Genomic DNA, 10725 nt, shown 5'->3' with positions numbered 1-10725 from the left:
AGTAGAACTATGTCGTGAATATTTCATGGGACATGCTTATACTTAAAAAGTATTCATGGTTTATCTGGAATTCACATATGACTGGCCGTCATATATCTTGATTTGCTAAATCTGGCAAGATCTCCTAAGACTCTCCTATCCTAAGACTCTCCTATCCACCAAGAATGTGGGGCCAAGAACGTTAATTACTTCATCCATTTGCTCAGTGTTAGGTGAGGGCTAGACCTACTAATTAGACCAGGATCCTCTCTTCCAACTTTTAAGTCTTTTGGCCTATGATATATTTTTTTCAAATTTAAATTTTAGTTAACGTACAGCGTAACATTAGTTTCTGGAGTAGGATTCAGTGATTCATCACTTGCGTACAATAACCAGTGCTCATCATGTGTATTTTGGAGTAGTGTTGTTGGAGTCTGGAGCCTATGGCCAAGAAAGAATTCTTGGGATGTCTTCAGTCCAGAAAGGTGTTTTTTTTTTTTTTTTTTAAAGCTCAGGAACAGGACCTGTGGGTCCTGGGCAGAAAGAGCTGTTGCCCTGGAACTGTGAAGAGCACCTGATTATGTACTATGGTTTTGGGGAGGTGAAGATAAGGGAAGTTCCAAAAAGGATTTTTTTTTTTTTTTTACGCTCAAGACTCCTGGGATATTGGAGATCTTGCTATTGTCAGGCTAAAGTAGTTTTTCCCTCTAGCAAGTCATTAACATTAAGACAGTAGAGAGCTTCTTGGAGGAATGTTAGACGCTGCCTGCCAGAAGTATTTGTCAATGGGTTGCAGGTTATAAGGACATTTAATTTTACCTACATTTCCTTCTGCCGTTGTTTCCCACATTAATCACAAGTTTTTTTGCCTATGATATTAAGCAAGAAGTGACACAATGTGGCATCTAATATCAGAAAAGGATGCCCTGGCCCATGACCTTGAAAGATGCTGTGGTTTCAATATGCAAGTATCGGAGAGGGAGTGGTTCTGGCAGGTAGCAAAAACTGTAAGGTGCAGCATGGAGAAAGCCTGTCAGGTTAAACATTAACTGTTTAATTTAACCAAAGAAGAGATTATATGGGGGAGAGGCACATAGGGCTAAAAATTTCAATTAGGGACATTTTTATTGAGAATGTTAAATGTTAAATAAAAGAACACATCAACTGACAGGAAATGGGGAGCCATTGAAGGTGTTTGAGCTTTGTAAAGTGAACAAATGCAAGACAAACTTTTTGGGAGAAAATGTCCTACTGTTTACACAGTTTCCAATTTCCATTTTCTTTTTGGGATTAACTGAAGGAGAAAATAGGAGATGGATTGAAGGCAGTGATCCCAAGAGTTTCTTAGGTAGCAGACCTATACCAGGAAAAACTTGCCCAACTCAAAACAGGAATCAGAACACTCCCCAGATACTGTTTTGAACTTTCAGAATCCACTATGCTTACAAAAGCCACTCTCAATTGATGGAATGGAATCTGGATCTCTTCATTCAACTTCAGGAAAATTTTGACTCTCAAATTTGCATTCTTTCAGAGGCAAGAATTTGCACAAATGTGCCTTTATTTTTTTTCAGATTTTTATTTATTTACGTAATCTCTGCATCCAATATAGGGCTTGAACTACTGATGAACTCAGGACCCTGAGATTAAGAGTCACATGCTCTTCAGATTGAGTCAGGCAGGTGACCCAGCACAAAAGTGACTTTAAAGAAATCTGGGGAGGCCTAGGTGGCTCAGTGGTTGAGTGTCTGCCTTCGGCCCAGGGCATGATCCTGGGGTCGCGGGATTGAGTCTCACATTGGGCTTTCTGCATGGAGCCTGCTCTCTCTGCCTATGTCTCTGCCTCTCTCTCTGTGTGTCTCTCATGAATAAATAAATAAAATCTTTAAAAAAGAAAGAAATCTAAAAAAAATCTGAAAGGGGGAAGGATAGTTTTCCATTAGGAATGTGAAATTATTAGATTACCAAAATTGTCTAAAGCAGCTAATTTTCAAAGCATCAACTCTGAAATGACTAGCTTGAAAAAAAATCAAAAAGAATTTAATCATTTTTTAAAAATTCATTCTTAAGCATGATGGAGTCATTTCTCTTTACATCAACTAAAATTTTCTTCTTTGTCCATCTTGCTGCATATCCTAAAATAGATTCTAAACCAAAGGCCCTGAAAGAGTTTGTCTAAATAAACCTTCTTTAGGAGCACAATCAGCTAAAAGTGAAGAACTCCACGCCATTTCACCCAGCCTAAAGACACAGGAAATGGGGTGAATTTTTCTGTTCTTGAAAGAGTTCTAGAACATTCTTATTTCTTTTAATTTGAAGAAGAACAAAGATATTATAGACAGGAACATAAAATCCCTTCTCTTTCTCCTCCCTGCGAGAAAACCTCAGTCTCTTTCATACTCTGTGTCTTGAGAAATAACATCCCTTTTTGAAATTGGGATGAATATCTTAGCCTGTAAATCTAAATCCCTCCTTTCCTCTGAGGTCTCCAAGAGGCATCACTGCTCCTTAGAGCCTAGGAATTCAGCAAAATAAACACCGTAGGAAGCTTTCTCTTTGTTTCATAGATTGAGAGATTGAACCTGGTGAAGGGCATATGTACTCAAGGTCATATTTTGAATCGTCAGTAGTTCTGCCTCCTATTTGTAGCCTTCCTGATTCAATCTTTAGTGTTCAGTAAATCATCGGTGATGTACGTGTGGTTAACTTTTTCTTTTTCTTCGAAGCATTTAGAGGTGGCTATGTGTTACTCCTCTAAAGAAGCCTCCTCCTCCGCCTTCATCACACACCCCTCTCCTCCCAGGCCAAATAGCCAAGACTCCTGTCATTCTTTGCCCTGAGGGAAGGATTCTCAGAGAAGAACTAGGAAACAAAGATGTCAAATTTGTGGCCCTTGAGTTTTATTTTTTAAAAAAGATTTTATTTATTTATTCATGAGAGACACACAGAGAGGCAGAGACATAGGCATAGGGAGATGCAGGATCCCTGCGGGGAGCCCGATGTGTGACTTGATCCCAGGACCCTGGGATCACACCCTGAGCCAAAGGCAGATGCTCAACCATTGAGCCACCCAGGTTCCTGGCTCTTGAGTTTTAAAAGGAGATATCCAGATACAAGATTTGAAAGAAGACACAGTTTAGTTTGTTTCCCTAATTCTGCCCCTCAGTCCCATTAATTCCAGCAGTAAGTTCTGAGTGATCCCAGAGGCAGCATTAAAATGGCTTGGTCCCTGCAAATCAGCCATCAGGGAGTCCTGTGGAGGCTAGATCGTGCCATACCCCTAGACCATGCAGCCCCCACTCAATTAAAATTAAGACTTTCTTTTCAAGGGTGCCTGGCTGTTTCAGTTGGAAGAGTGTGAGACTCTTGATCTCTGAGTCATAAGTTTGAGCCCCATGATGAGTGTAGGGATTACTTATATTAAAAAAAATTTTAAAAAAGAATTCATTTTAAAAAGATACCATAAACAGAATGGAAAAGTGGGGGTAAACAGTACAGTACTGTACAGTAACTGTACAGTAGAGAAATTTGGCAAACACTACCTCAGCCAGGTGATCAAAGCCAACATCAGTAGTGACAAACCATGTCTGATAGTGTGTACTCTTGATATGTGATGAGAACGGCACTTTACTTCTATGGCCTATCTCACCAAACCCATAATCCCAGTCTAATCATGAGGAAAACATCAGACAAATCCCAATTGAGGGACATCCTACAAAATATTTGATGACAAGTATGTAGAGGTGGCTTTTAGGCAAACAGGTTTGAGCAATGGAATGTAGAAAGGGCCCACAGCAGCCCCCTGACTGAAGACAGACAGGACCAACAGGTGCCCCACCTCAAGATACCCATAGGCCCTAACTGACCAATAGGCTACTTACAACCAGGCACAATTACCAGAAAAGGGTGAATTCCATGCATTGCCATACCTCCTCATCTTCCCCCGTGAAAAACAGCCTCTATCTGCTGCCTCATTCAGTCTCTCCTCTGCTGTCTCACCCACAGCTCCCTTGCAGTGTATTCAATAAACTTTTGTCTCCTTTGCTCTGCCTCAGGTGAAGCCTGTACCACCAGCTTCCACCCAGTCATCACCCCACTTGTGGGGGCCCTCACCTGATCGGACAGACACCACAAAGATACCACAAAGTACTCCTCAAAACTCTCAAGTTCATAAAAAACAAGAAAAATCTGAAAAACTGTCACAGCCAAGAGTACCTTAAGGAGGTATGACAACTAAACATAATTGTTCATTCCTGCATGGGATCCTGCAACAGAAAAAGGAAATCTGAATAGAGTATGGATTCTACTTAATAACATATCAATATTGGTTCATCATTGTGATGAATATGCTGTTTTTTTAAAGATTTTATTTATTTTTTAAGATTTTATTTATTTATTCATGAGAGACACACACACACACGCACAGAGGCAGACACACAACACAGGCAAAGGGAGAAGCAGGCTCCATGCAGAGAGCCCGATGTGGGACTCGATCCTGGGTCTCCAGGATCACGTCTTGGGTTGAAGGCAGCACTAAACCACTGAGCCACCCAGGCTGCCCCAAATATGCTGTATTAATGTAAGATGTTAATAGAGAAAACTGAGTGTGAGGTATATGGGAACTCTCTCTGTATTTTTTCAATTTTCCTCTAAATCTAAAACAGTTCTAAAAACTAAAGTCATAAAAAGTCATAAAATAGGGATGTCTGAGTGGCTCAGTGGCTGAGTGTCTGCCTTTGGCTCAGGTCGTGATCCTAGAGTCCTGGGATTGAGTCCCGAATAGGGCTCTCTGTAGGGAGCCTGCTTCTCCCTCTGCCTATGTCTCTGTCTCTCTGTGTCTCTCATGAATAAATAAATAAAATCTCTAAGAAAAAACCCATAAAGTAAATGAAAATACAAGGTAAAAACTGGAAAGATAAAAGATATGTTGTATCCAGACTATATAAATTATTCTTAAAAATTAATAAGAAAAAGTCTGTCTGATAGAAAAATGGGCAACAGATGTGAACAGATGCTTTACAGAAGAGGAAATACAAAAGTCCAGTAAATAGATAAAAAGACACTCAACCTCATTAGTAGTTAGAGAAATGCAAATTTGAAGCCACAGGATACCACAACACACCACCAGATTGACAAAAGTTAAAAGGGCTGACCATGCCAAGTGTAGGCAAGGATGTGAGTCAACTGAAACTCTCATAACATGCTGGTAGGAGCATAAATTGGTGCAATGATTTTTTTAAAACATTGCCTAATCTATTGAAGATATACATTCTCTATGACCTAGCAGCTTTATTCCTTGGAATAAATATGAGTATGTACTTACATGTGCCAGAATACATGCACATAATGTTCATATCATTCATTTACTCACTGGGGTGCCTGGGTGGCTTAGTCAGTTGAGAGACTGACTTTGATTTCAGCTCAGGTCATGATCTCAGGGTCATGAGATCAAGCTCCGCATAGGGCTCCCTGCTCAGCAGGCAGTCTGTTTCTCCCTCTCTCTCTGCCTCTCACCTTTGCTCAAGCTCTCTCTCACACTCTGCTCTCTCTCAAATAAATAAATAAAATATTTTTAAAAAATTAGAAAACAAATCTTTAAGAAGAAAAGAGAATATTCATTTGCTCACTAGTCATAATAGCCAAAAACTGGAAGTAATTTAAATGTTCGTTAATGATAGAATGGCTAATAAATTGTGGTATATTCCATACAATGGGATGCTATAACACAATAAAAATAGAGAAATGTAAATAATAAATATTATATGTCATATATATTACACAGAAATAGAAATAAGAAATGAGAAATGTGATTCCATTTATATAAAGTTTCAAAGAGACAAAAAGAAAGTATATTGGTTTTTTAAAACGATTTTATTTATTTATTTATTTATTTGAGAGAGAATGAGAGAGAGCACAAGCAGGGGGAAGGGCAGAGGGAGAGAGAGAAGCAGACTGCAGACTCCCTGCTGGACAGGAAGCCTGATGTGGGGCTCCATCCTAAGACCCTGAGATATGGCCTGAGTCAAAGCAGACTCTTAACCGACTGAGCCACCCAGGCACCCAGAAAGTATGTTGTTTAGGTATGTAGCATAGGCATTCAAAGTATATAGAAAAATAAGGAAGTGATTATCATAAAAATCCAATAGTGGTTACCTATGGGGGTAGTAGAGAAGGGGATGAGACTAAAAGGGACATGTAAGTAGTGCTTGTGTGGCTCAGTCTGTTAAGGATCTGACTCTTGATTTTGGCTCAGGTCATGATCTCAGGGTCTGGGCTCTATGTTCAGTGTGGAGTCGGCTTGAGATTCTCTCTTCTTCTGCCCCTCTCCCTGCTTACACTAAATAAATAAATAAGTAAATAAATAAATAAATAAATAGATAGATAGATAAATAAATAAATCTTTTTTTTAAAAGAGGGACATGCACAATAATTTGGTAATGCTGGCCATTTCTTAATGACCTAGATGGTGGTTGTTACATTAGTGCTTATTTCATAATCATCCATATTCTGAATATTGATGTTACATGTTTGTGTGCTATCTTTTACAATTAAAAGGTTTTAAAAATCAGTTTGCTTTTTTGGATCTTGAGAAGATGTATCTTTCTTTGATTTGATAGGAATTATTTGTGTGTGATTTCAATGCATGTTTGGAGAATCTTGTATTTACAAAACATGTCTTCAGTGAGTGTGGAAGTTTCCAAAGAAAGGCCAGAGTTAGGTTGGCAGGTTAATGAGTGTTTTCTAAGACATCTTAAAGGTGGGATCTATCATGGGAATTTATCACAGCCTGAGAACCCCAGCTCTGTCAGTATCTCAGAGTGGATCTGACTCCATGACATGGACCTAAAACAATAAACTCAAAAGATCTTCATTTTGAAATAGCATTTTGTTCACTTACAATGAGATATAAGTATGTGGTAGTCTACATATTCATGTCAACCTGGTCAGTGTATTCTCTCCCAAAAATGCAAGTGACACAGGAATCCTAGTTATTCAAAATCAACTTGGTGAGTATACAATCAGAGCAAATGTTTCATGCATGGCACTCTGTTGTACCCGTCTCCACAGCTAGAATGTACTCCCTGGGCAGGCTGGATATGTGTGTCAGACTGACAGGACACTGTAATAAGCCACTTTGGGGTGATGGCACAGACCATACCTCTCCATCCGTGAGAGCTTCCCACCCCCTTCCATGGTCCCTACCATGTTTGTTTTCCTGATTAAACCTTGGCTGAGACACAGCAATCTTATTTCCAAGCTTTCATGAGCACTTCCTCTCATTGAGCCACTGGATACTGACTACAGTGACTTTGGAAAGTTCTCTTCAACTCTCCTGAAAAACCTAATCAAAAGCACTGGATCCTCTGAATCTATGATGATAGAAGTCAGAATATTCATTATCTCTGAGGGTGAGGGAGGTAGACTGAGAAAGGGCCCAGGGGAACTTTCTGGGGTGACAGAAATGTTCTGTATCTTGATCTGGATGGTGGTTATATGAAGGATACACATAGATGAAAATACAACAAGCTGTTCACTTGAAATTCATGCATTTTTACATGCAAATTACACCTAACATATCTTTAGCGTATTCTCAGTTTGCACCTAGTGGATGATCATATTTAAACCAACATGAATAGAAGCCATTGTTCATTTAGTTTGTTCATTCACTCACTCATTCACTCCTGTATCCAACGTTGTGCCTTTACAATGTGCTCTGTGAACTCTGGGTTCTGCTAACTTGGAGCTGAACTTTGGGGAAATAAGCTGAGAATTTGTGTCCCATTTGGGGACAACGGGAAAATGCTTCCTTTCATGTGGTTCACCTCCATGTTACCAGGGACCCGTGTTCACAGAGTACATTGTAAACACAACATTGGATGTATGAATGAATGAATGAATGAATAAGTGAACAAATTAACTAATGATGGCTTCTATTTATCTATGAAGAATGAAATGGGGGAAATCTTCTGCTAATGAAGTGATCACAATAAGTTCAACTTCCAGATAATTACAAAGGCAAAAACAGGGCAAGACTGGGGGGCCTGGTTGGCTCAGTCAGTGGAACACGTGACTCAATCTCTAGGTCCTGAGTTCAAGCTCCACCTTGGGGGTAGAGATTACTTAAAAAAAAAACAAACCCAAAACCCAAAAAACAAAAACCCTCCTCACTCTTTCTCTTAGCCACACCCTGATTCTCTTTCCTCTCTGTCTTCTCTTCAACCTATTGGACAAAACCTTGATCTTGGAACCATGTGGCTGCCTACCTTCTCTTCCTATCATGGGCTGCGACCACTGCTGCTGTGGAAATTCCTCTATCCCTAGGATTGGCTCTCTGCTGAGCCCTGACCATCCTTTCCCCTGGCCTAGTCACTGCCTCTTCCCTTCCTCCCCCACCTCTACAGCTATTTAAAGCTTCCAGCAATGTCTTTAAGCCCCTATCCGCCCTCCAATCCCTTGGGAGACCACACTCCTAGCTCCAGCCAGCTGTTGGGCATCCATCGTCCTGACCATAAGGGGAAAGAGTCTAGACTGAGAAGCGTGAATTGGTCATTACTGATCCATTACCAGCATCAGGAAACCACGTGCTCTCTGTCTCCTCTCATCACCTCTAGTAGCTACTTCCCCTTCTTTATGAATGCGATGACTTATGAATGAAAAATCTCCAGTCTCCAGATACCTTCCCTCAGCCTCCGGAGGGCCCCACCAAGAACCCTGCACACAGCAGCCTGCAGGGTGCCTTGTACTGATCCACTCTCGGTCATTAGTGAGATTAGTGAGAGCAGAGAGGGGAACATCTGAGCCTGGCTCTGCACTGTTGTATGTGTGCTTATACTTGGCCCTAAAAAAGCAAAACAAAACAAAAACTTTAAAAAAGGCATTATTCAACTGCCTGTTGGGCAAGTTACTTTGCCTTTCAGGACTTAGCTTCCTCATCTGTAAAATAAGGACAATAGTGATGTCAGCTCCATACATCAGGTGAGGATTAAAATTAACACATGCTGAGCACTTAGAAGAACCAAAAGGTAGGAAGAATATCAGGAACGAGACAGAAAAATATTTTCTCTCATTTTCTTTTTTTTTAAAGATTTTATTTATTTGTTCATGAGAGACACACACACAGAGAGAGAGAGAGAGGCAGAGACATACATGGAGGGAGAAACAGGCTCCCTGAGGGGAGCCCAATGTGGGACTTGATCCCAGGACCCCGGGATCACACCCTAAGCCAAAGGCAGATGCTCAACCATTGAGCCACCTAGGTGTCCCTCTCATTTTCTTTTAAAGCTACGAGATCTCTTTCTGTCCTGCTCTTCTCTGAGTGTTTGAGTCCTTCTGCTGTCCTCTGCAGCCTGGGACATAAGGTAGAAAATGAAATTGAAGTGTCTAGTGTCCCCAAGCTAGGAGACTTGGTGTCAGTGTTCACATTCCAAATTTCTGGAAGAGAGAAACAGAGAACTCCCAGAAGGTCAGGTGACCTCCAGGGGTCCTGCCTCTGCGGATATGTGTGGATGCTCTTTGTGAAGCAAATGGATTGTAAAGACTTCCTCTTCTAGGCTGAGGGAGTGGTAGGTTCTCTCAAAGGGGATGTAGTAGGGGTGGCTGGGTGGCTCAGTCAGTTAAACATCTGTCTTTGGCTCAGGTCATGATCTTGGGGTCCTGGGATCGAGCCCCATATTGGGATCCCTGCTCAGGGGGGAGTCGGCTTCTCTCTCTGCCTCTACCCCATCCCCTGATCATTCTCTCTCTCACTCTCTCTCTTAAATAAATAAAAAGCTTTAAAATTAAAAGGAAGAATGTAGTAGTTATCTATTACACTCCACAAGTAACCCCAAAACTCAGTGGCATCAAACAATACTCATTTATTATTCATCAGGGATTCTGTGGGTCAGGCATTTGGGAGCAGCTCAGCTGGGTGGTACTAACTTAGGTTGTCTCACACCATTGCAGTCAAATCGTGGCCAGAGGTGGTATCATGTCAAAGTTTTCTATGTTCGCCTGTCTGGGACCTGGGCTGGGAAGACTCAAACAGTTGGGGGCTGGAACAGCTGGGGCATACAGGGCATCTCTCTATTTCTCCATGGTCTCCCCACATGGACATTTCAGCATGGCAGCATCAGGGTAACCGTTGTCCTATATGGGGACTCGGGACTCCAATGGCTCAAGCACGTGTCCCAAGGAGAGAAAGCCAGATGGAAGCCCTATCACCTTCTAGGATCTAGCCTCAGAAGGTCACTGAACATCACGTCTTTGCTCACTTGCTTGGGCAAGGCAGAAAGATCTGCCAGGTGTAAGGAGAGGGAACAAAGATTACCTCCTCCCATCCCACCCCCACTGCCTGTCACTGGAGGCCTACTGATGTCACATCAAATGAAGAGCCCATGGGTTGGGATATTTATTGGCCTGGCCATCTTCAGAAAACACAATCTGCCACATGGGGTTTGCATACAGATGAGGAGACAATGGTTGTCACATCTAATATAATACCATCTAATGTCTTCTACCCAAGAATGTATTATAAACATTTCTCCACATAATTATTCTTCTGCAACATCCTTTTAGAAGAAGTGTGCATTTTTAAAATTCATGTAATCAACTACATAGTCATTGTAAAAAATTCAAAATACAGAAACGCATAAAGAAAAAAGTAGACAGCTTCTTCTCTTCCCACTAATCATACTTCCTGGGATAATGAAAAGTTCCCTATCTTCTCTGTGCTGAGCACAGAGCCCAATGTGGAGTTTAATCTCA

This window comes from Nyctereutes procyonoides, unplaced genomic scaffold, assembly GCF_905146905.1.
Source record: "Nyctereutes procyonoides isolate TBG_1078 unplaced genomic scaffold, NYPRO_anot_genome, whole genome shotgun sequence".
Classification (NCBI taxonomy): Eukaryota; Metazoa; Chordata; class Mammalia; order Carnivora; family Canidae; genus Nyctereutes; species Nyctereutes procyonoides.
The sequence above is the reverse complement of the archived record's forward strand: the minus strand, read 5'-3'. Positions refer to the sequence as shown.